The following is an 8,970-nucleotide window of genomic DNA, read 5'->3' on the forward strand; positions in this document are numbered from 1 at the left end:
ACAATTTGTACTCAAATAAGAGTAATGTTACTTCAAAATGGTATTACTCAAGTAGAAGTACAAAGAAATTGCTGAAGTAAGAGTAAAAAGTATTCCTATTTGAGTATCTTAAAGAGTAAGCGTTCAGGCGAATCATCTGGTTTATAATTTGAAGTCATTGTAAATGTAAAGACACAGTAAATTTCCCAGTGTAAAAAATCCATAGTAAAAGTTTATTAACTCTTTAAGAGTAAGTATTACAAAAGTTAGAGTGAAACTCCCTCTAGCACCCTTGTAAAAATAGAGCGTAAACCCGTCAGTGTCATAATTGCACTGAGAAGCTCCGCCCCCTCACACTTCTCTCCAATTTTTTCGAGTCCGCCATTTTTTCTTCATCGCTTCACTTCGGCAAGTGGCTGCTACACGTCTCAAGTAAGTAGTAGTTTCGCAATTTCAACTATATTTCACGTATAAATGTGTTGAATGGACGAGCATGGCACACTTTTTCGTTTACCTTGTAATATTTAAGACATATTTAGTGGTTATATGGAGCCCGCGCGAGGTGCGGTTGGGCTAGCTAGTTTCGGAGGAGAAAAAAAACCGGACACTAGCATTTGAAAATTGTTCCAAATGGATAATTATATTGTAAATATTTACATTTACAATATCACCACCAAAAATAAGCTTTTATTCTCTTTAATCGTAATTTCAATACTAACGGTGACCAGGTATTAGACGGCTGCCGCCCTGTCTCCGTCTATTTCATGGTCATAGTGGGCACGTCTTTACTACACGTAGCAACACAGAGTAAAGTGCGCGACTTGAAATTATAATTTGAAATTGAATATCGCATTTTTAACTAATAAGTAGTTAGAGAGCACAGTTTGATTGAATCTTTACTGTGCTATGGAGCAGATTGTGACAGGGAGCGTAGCAGAGGGGACCATGAAGTAGTCGGTTACAAAGGGCGATGTTAGCAGGAGTTTTCTTAAGGGTTTGTTCCGCTCATAATGAGCCCAATGGAACCGAACCTAAACACGGAGCCAGACGCGGCAGTGTGTCTAGTGTGAGTGCAAACGACCCATATCCAGGCGCGGAACGTTTCTTACTTGGCCCGGCTGTAGGAGGTGAGCCAAAGTACAGCACGTTTGTTTGTGTACGCGCACACGCACGACGTTAGTGCACGAGCCCCGTCAGGGCCATGGGTGAAGGTGAGCCCGACTAATGTTACTCATAACTGAAGAAAACAGTGTTTCAGATCCGCGCTTACCTTGAACAGGATTGTGGACGATTAGCCTCTGCGTCTATTCGCGTCACTTTTTATATACATTTCATTTCGCTGGACGTATTTTCTCTGCGCAAGCGTTAGCCCTGTTTACATGAATAGCTGACGTCCGATGTGATGACGTCACCGGACCGGTGCTGCGTTTTTATTTGCAGGTGAGCGTGCAGGCAACAAAATCTGCCATAATCGTTCCTGAGCACAGCAGTGCTGGTGTGAGTGTGTCCAAAATAACAGTTGAATTGTTGACTTCAAAATAAAGTGAAAAGTGCCTTAGCATTAAAAGCATTTCTGTTTTTTCAGAGAAAATGCTACTAAAAGTTAAAATAGCCAACGTCCAAAAGTTTGTTCGAGTTCCAGAGCTGAATCTGAGAGCATTTCTGAATGCAGGTAAGCAATATAGTGTAATAACATTTTTAATTCTTATCTGGTACCTAATGTAAACTCACAAAGAAATGTGCATAAACTGCTGAAATATTAGAACAGTCTGTCAGTAATCTTTACTGTTAGATGTGCTGGGATTACAACATTTTTAAGCAGGAAATTTGGGAGGGATATTTTAATAATTTTATTATCTCCAGTGCAAAAATAATGTTCAGTGGCTGTGTCACATTTTATTTCCAAATTGTTCATACTGTTTTATTTCTTTAGCATTTATTAAGTTCGGTGTTTCCCCTGTGACAGAAGGTGTGCTTATCCTTGACAGTTCTGGACCTGAGCTTGATGAGGAGGTTTTCGAGGATGTGGTAAAAGATCCTCAAACCGGTGTTCTGACCATCACATATGATACCGGTTTGTATTGTGTGTAAAACATGACTTGATCTTGCTTTGGTAACTCTTGAATTGTTTTTAAGTCACTGATGGTCTCAGAATACAGTATGTTTTTTAATGGTTGTTTTAATTTATTTCTTGTAAAGTGAATGTTGAGTCTGCCAGAGGGATTGTGAATTTGTTCCCCCATCTCTGGGACCCCTTTTCAGAAAATGGGCATGTGAGTTGTATATTTCAGTGAATTACCTTTTATTTTCAAAAAGTACCATAAATTTCGGACTACAGAGCGCACCTGAATATAAGCCGCACCAGCTAAATTTGAAGAGAAAATCAATTTTGTACATATATAAGCCGCAGGTTTTCATATTGTAACATGAGATATTTACACAGAAAGACGGTGCACCGACAAGCTTTTTTTTAAACTGTGCCTGAAAATTGGCATCAACACGGGATGAACACACCTGCAGGTTTAGAAAATAAAACTGCACCAACACGGAAAATCTGCTTTTATTTCCTCTGAAAACTTTTGTTGTCTTTTTACATTGACCAAGTTGGATTCATTGATGTCGAGCTTACGTGCAGTGGCTCTATTTCAGGGGTCGGCAACCCACGGCTCCGGAGCCGTATGCGCCTCTTTCAGCCTTATGCTGCAGCTCTGCGTGGCTGAAGTGTATTTTATTTGTGTTGGCTCTTTTTTGTTGTAGTTTAAATTGGAAGATTATTATGATCTTAATATAAAATGATATTTTCTTATTTTTCGTTGCTCAAAATAAGCGTCACACTCGCGGAACAATGTTCAAAACAAACACCGCTCATGCCTCACAGACACAGACACGGCTCACTGTCCTGCGTAAAGAGCCCTGACTTTCAGACGCTGTGCGCACAGGGGTCAGGAGCAACTTTCGCCCGTCCCTAATGACACACTAATAAGCTCGTCCGTAGATGTATCATGAAAATCCTGCTGGAAATCGCCACAGAAATCTATTTGATGTAGTAGCAAGTATATTATCTGCTCTCGTCTCCGCGATGACGTATCACGTATAACACATCAGACACGTCCCCCAAAAGTAGAGCCACAAGCGAGTGAAAATGAGCCAAAACAAAAGTCTTTGGAGAGCTTTTTAACAACGGAGAAAAGGCCAAATGAGGAGCCAGAAGAGGAGACTACGACCTCCAAGAAAAAGAAACATAAATTTAACAGACAATGCCTACTTAAAATCTGGGTTTGTCGCTGCAGGTGACTCTCACGCACAGAGTCCGCTCTGCGTAACATACGGGAAAAGCAAATAAGGCAATGAAACCTTCAAAACTGCTTTGGGCCAAAGGAGAATAAGCACCTGGGAGTAAACGATACGCTTTTAGAGGTTTTTTTTTTTTTAAAGAAACTGCAGAGTAGACATAATCAAATAATCGCAGGGCGCAGGGCTCACACTGATGCAGCGGTTTGGTGAGTTGTATTTTTTTAATGCACTTAAGTTGTTTTTGCCATATTTATCTGCCACGTGTAGAAGGCTTGTCCGTGAAAATAAAACCTACATTATTCCGTTATATTATTATACACAGTGTTATCTTCATTTTAGATGTCAAAAAGTATTTGCGGCTCCCAGTGTTTTATTTTACGTGGAAAGTGGGTCCAAATGGCTCTTTGCATGTTAAAGGCCGACCCCTGCTCTATTTCCTTCTTTATCTTAAAAACTGCATCATATCCATTTCATGATGCGCAAAATGATCGTTCAAAATCAAAACTAGTGAATTCTTCAGAGCAGAATCTTTCCCCACGTCTGTCTCATTTTTACGTTTACAGCTAGAGCGCGCCCCCCAGGGGCCGTTATCCAGTAAAAATTCCATAAATAAGCCGCGCTGCTGTATAGGCCGCAGGGTTCAAAGCGTGGAAAAAAGTAGCGGCTTATAATCCGAAATTTACGGTATATATTTTTTTCTTTTTTTTGGCGACATCCAGGAGCATTATTATGATGGTAAAAGTGACAGTGGTTACTTGGCTTGGAGGCTTAAATACATTCAAAGATGCAATGCCCAAGAAAGAAGATCAGTTGAAGGTAACTTCAGAATATTATTTACTCTTTTTTGTTTTACAGTTATCTTGATTGTTATTTGTGTGTTCTAGCCTCTTCTACTGAAGGAATAAGTGGTGAAGCACTGTTGGGAGGACCAACTGCCTGACGGGAGTTCCAGTATCTTCCAGAGGCACCTCTGAGTGACAAAGAATGTCGAGGAGCCATGTCACTGATGACACATTCAGCTGATGAAAACACAGTAAAGAAGAAAATGAAGCAAAATTTGCTTATCGGCGAAGCATGGTCCTGGACTCCCAGTTGTCAAGCAACGTACTGTCACACTTTCCACGATTCAAAGATGTCACAGGATTGGTAATTGTCAAAAAAAGAGAATGGCTGATTCAAAGGTTGCTTAACAAATATGTATTCACTTTTTGGAATTAAGAATAAATTATATCTAGATATCAGACATCATTATGTGCATATTTTATCAGTTTATCATTTAATATTATAAGTCATATTACAATGACACATATATTCCTATTTTACTGATAGCTTTCAAGTTTATATATATATATATATATATATATATATATAAAAAATTTGCTGACAAATATGTATTTTCCTATTCCCATTGAATTCATCATTAGATGCCTTATTTCAGACACCAGTGGAGGGTGTACCTGAGTAAAGGTCAGGTGAGGGAGGAGTGAGAGCAGGGACAGGTTTCACATCTGCCATCTACTGATAAAATAAATCTGATCTGATCAATTTAAGCTTCATGGTAAATCAAAAGGTGCCATCAGCTGAGAATTCATGTAGGCCTGAGCTATTCTGTTCTCTTAATGCAGATCGAACAAGATTTTGTTCTGATGTTTGGTGAGGATGTATCTGGCAAGCTTCTGGAGAACTGGCCAACAATGTTCAAGGAGAAGATAATCAAGCAGTGCAGAAAACTTCCATCTACCACAGACCTGGATGACCTTCTGTTGGCTGCAGATCCTCAGAAGGATGATGCTGGTGGCGCTGATTTTGGCAAATTATTGGCCAACTTTTAAATTCTTTAACATGCGAATGTCCTCTGTGAAATTTAAAACTCAATTCAAAACTAACATCTGTTTTTAAGGAAATTTGTGTTGTTTTTTCTTTTTTTAAAGGCTGGGATAGTGACATTTCTTCTATTTTGCTGCTTCTGCATCTTGTTCCACCCACTGCTCAAGGGAAGATGTCAGCATCTCGAGCAGAAAAACATCTTGTGGTCTTCAAGAAGGTGTGCATGGTTTCTGGTCAGATTGTGGCTTACATCATTGAAAAAATATATATTTTTGTTTGTTTCTAATCATGTTAACCAGTGTGCAGCTACCTACATGTTATTTCCTGTCTAAAGATGAACTTTGTTATTATTAAAAAACTAAACAACGTTTACATGTTTTTTAGAGTGGCACAAGAATTGAAGAACATCTCGACACCATCACTTCGAGCACTCAGCCTTACCTCCTCGCAGTTGGCACCCAAAGGAACAGGATCAGCCAGTACTTCATTATCCTGGACAAGAATGCCATCCCTTGTATGTCTAACTCTTCTTTAAGTGCTTTTGATGAGTTGTTCAAGGCACATTTTGTGTTTGGCACATCATACCGCACCATGTTGCGCAACATGTACACATTCATACAGTCCACAGTTTACAATATTGATGTTGGCAAGGTGAGGGAGAGACCTTGTATTGCAGAAATAAGAGCAAGGTTACTTCATTAGTGTTTCTATGAAGTGCGGTGTTTGCTGGGCTGAGTTTGAGAGTTCAGATTTGCTTGTTAGGCATATCAAACTGATTCATGGGTTTCTTCCAGTCTTAGATGTGTTGAGACTGGATGTGGTCGTGTCTTTGGTTCCTTCTCTGGGTTTAGAAAGCACTTAAATGTCAAGCACACTGACCATACTGTACTAGTTACTGAATTGGCTGAAGTCTCAGATTGTGGCGTTAATTGTCATTCTTTTGATTATGGTTACAATCAGCAGCAAAATCGTCCACCAGGAGTCAAATTGTGTGATGGAAGCAATGATTTGGGGCTTAACGCTATACAATCTTGGTGCTTACTGCGCAACTTGCCGCTATTGTTCGGGGATTTAATAGAGACAGGAGATGAGCATTGGGAACTTCTACTTTTGCTTCTTCAAATTGTCAACATTATATTTTCTCCTGTTCTTTCTAAAAGTATGACAATATACCTAAAACATTTAATCGCTGATCATCATAGACTTTTTAAGCGCTTATTTCCAACAAAGAATCTCCTTCCAAAGCATCATTTCATGCTCCACTATCCCCGTAGCATAAGGAAAGTTGGTCCAATCCTCCACTTATGGTGCATGCGCTATGAAGCCAAACATAACCTCTTTAAAAAACAGTTAAAAAACTTCAAAAACATCACTCTGACTTTAGCCAAGAAGCACCAGAGTTGCATGGCGTTGTGCCAGGAGTCATTTACCAAGGAACAGCTGACTTTAGGTCCAGGAAAGATCATTCCACTCTGTCAGATCATAGAAGGTCCAGATATTGCTTCCAAGTTGAGGTGTGACTTGTCAACAAATGTGCTTTCTGTTAAGTGGGTTAAATGTCAAGGCACAGAATATCATCCAGAAAGCATTGTTTGTATGGAGGTAATTTCTGGAATGCCTGTGTTTTGTATGATCAAAGCCATTTCTGTGATCAATGAGACTGTTGTCTTCTATGGTGAACTGATGGACACTGTCTATTTTGACCAACATTTCTATGCTTTTAAGATCAGACGGCATCCACACACAGTTTGAAAAGTTTTTACAGTGAATGAGTTGTGTTACTACAAGTCATTTGATGTTCAAATGAAGTATGGAACCTTGGATTCATCCAAGTATATTGTACCTTACTGTGATTTTGTATTTTAAGTCAATGTTTTATTGAAATGGTTTTAACATCAATAAAATTAAATTTATATTTCAAATTGTGGTTTTATTTATTTAGTAGCAAATTGTAGTTTACACTACAAAAGGAGTGAAGTTGACTCTTGCAAGAGTAAATGTGACGATTTAATTTGACCCTTACAAAGAGTAATTTCTACTCTATACAGTATATGTGTTATTAATTACAGTGTATGTGTTATTAAAATCACTCTCATAAGTGTCATTATTAGCACTGCAAGAGAGTAAACAATGAACATTACTTTTAGTACTATTAACTCTGTGTAGAGTAAATAATCCGCTAGAGTAAAATTCTGAAAACACTGGTCAGTGTCATCAGCTTACTCAATAAGTGTAAAATTGACACTGAAAATTTTTACTCTCAAGCTAGAGTAAATCTTACTCTGTACATAAGGATAAGGACCATATATATTCGGAAATAGTGTAAAATTTTACTCTAAGTGTTGGTTTAACACTGGAAAATGTGTAGGAGTAAGAGTGTGCTGCTACAAAAGTACTCTGAAAAGTACAATTTCTTTAAAAAGTTACTCAAGTAAATGTGTCTGAATAAATGTAACTGAGTACTCCCCATCTCTGCCTCTGTGTAACACTTTTAGTCACTTCATTTGATACTTTTGGATATGTTTGTCTGTTTTTATTTTACAGATGAGAAACCCCCAGATTAAGCGTGTTTCCGCTCAGAAGGAGCATTCAGTACAAAGTTTGAAGACTCTGAGGTACTACATATGTTACCTTGGTCAGGCCTATAGACACATGTGTTCGTTCTGTGTATTCTCTGAGTGTCATCCGCTGCAGAGGCTGCGCTGGTCTGTGCTCAGGCCACAGGAACTCATTGGGGCATTGTTCTTGCTGGGTTTCTCTTATTATTATTTTTCTGCCCAAACAATCGCATTTTTCACCCCCTGAACATGCACGAAAAGTCTCACATGGGGGTATAGAATCGACTGTCTCGGGGAAAAAATTCATAAAATTGGCATCGTGACAATGTCCCATGGCCCCTGACTCGACAGTGCCACCTAGAATTTGACCCCTATGGGAGAGAAGCCTGATAAATTTTGGAATACATGCACAAAAATCGGAACAGTGATAGAGCACCATGGGACAAGCATAAAAACAAATTGAAGCACTGCCCCATGATGGACAAGAAGTCGGCCATATTGGATCGAAAATTCGCCAAGTTTTTTTCGCAGTGTGTTTTCAAAACGTATCTAGTTCCAGATTTTTGGTGCAAATGAGCTCAGACTTCACATGCCACATCTAGACACATGGGTTTTCATAAAACATCCACATTTTCTCCAAATGCCACGCCTGTACGCCCCAGCCAAAAAACGCCTTTGTTTCCTGTTTATCTGATTCAAGCTCACAGATGGATCAGCCTAAAAAGCTCAAATTCTAACCAACTATGCAGAATAAAACTGTGAATAGAGAACCATAATGAGCATGTGGCCAGTGGCCTCTATAGTGCCCCCTACAGTACAGTTAAAAGACACAACTTTGTCCGATTGGCATGAAACTTGGGGAGATAATTGTGGACCTCAAAAGGGGCAAAAAAGTCAAATAAACTATATCTGTATTATGCATGAGGTTGCTGGTGCAAAGCCACAGACCCTTACCCTAAAATGGTAATTCGACAAGCCATTGACATACACGGTACAAGTCTACTTATAGAGTCATAGTGATAGCGTGCGCAGAAATTTGTACATGATGATGGCATGGCTTTTTACAGCAGATGTCTTTTCAGATGTAGCACTTAACATTTTCACAGGTTCCTGTTGCATTTCCTGTAATTGGCCCTCGCCTGTTACATTTCCTGTAATTGGCTCTCGCCAATTACATTTCCTGTAATTGGCCCTTGCCACTCACTTCGTGAGAGGCCTTTCCGCAGTTTGTTGTTATTATTGGCATCGCCACTTACGCAGTTCTTCCCATCTGTCAAAGTGGCATGGAAATTTAAATCCAATATAGCTGACT

At 39.2% G+C, this 8,970-nt stretch overlaps 2 long non-coding RNA genes across 2 annotated transcripts; both read left to right on the plus strand.

Annotated features, from left to right (window-relative positions):
• Window positions 1-306: 306 nt before the first annotated feature.
• Window positions 307-1,636, plus strand: LOC129456952 (uncharacterized). The gene is made up of 3 exons (XR_008649008.1): window positions 307-415; window positions 1,425-1,476; window positions 1,565-1,636. It is a non-coding gene; the product is annotated as an uncharacterized LOC129456952 (long non-coding RNA).
• A 539-nt stretch (window positions 1,637-2,175) lies between these two features.
• LOC129456951 (uncharacterized) lies at window positions 2,176-4,313 on the plus strand. The gene is made up of 3 exons (XR_008649007.1): window positions 2,176-2,252; window positions 3,993-4,089; window positions 4,158-4,313. It is a non-coding gene; the product is annotated as an uncharacterized LOC129456951 (long non-coding RNA).
• Window positions 4,314-8,970: the final 4,657 nt, after the last annotated feature.

Source organism: Periophthalmus magnuspinnatus, chromosome 16 (genome assembly GCF_009829125.3).
Source record: "Periophthalmus magnuspinnatus isolate fPerMag1 chromosome 16, fPerMag1.2.pri, whole genome shotgun sequence".
Lineage (NCBI taxonomy): Eukaryota > Metazoa > Chordata > Actinopteri > Gobiiformes > Gobiidae > Periophthalmus > Periophthalmus magnuspinnatus.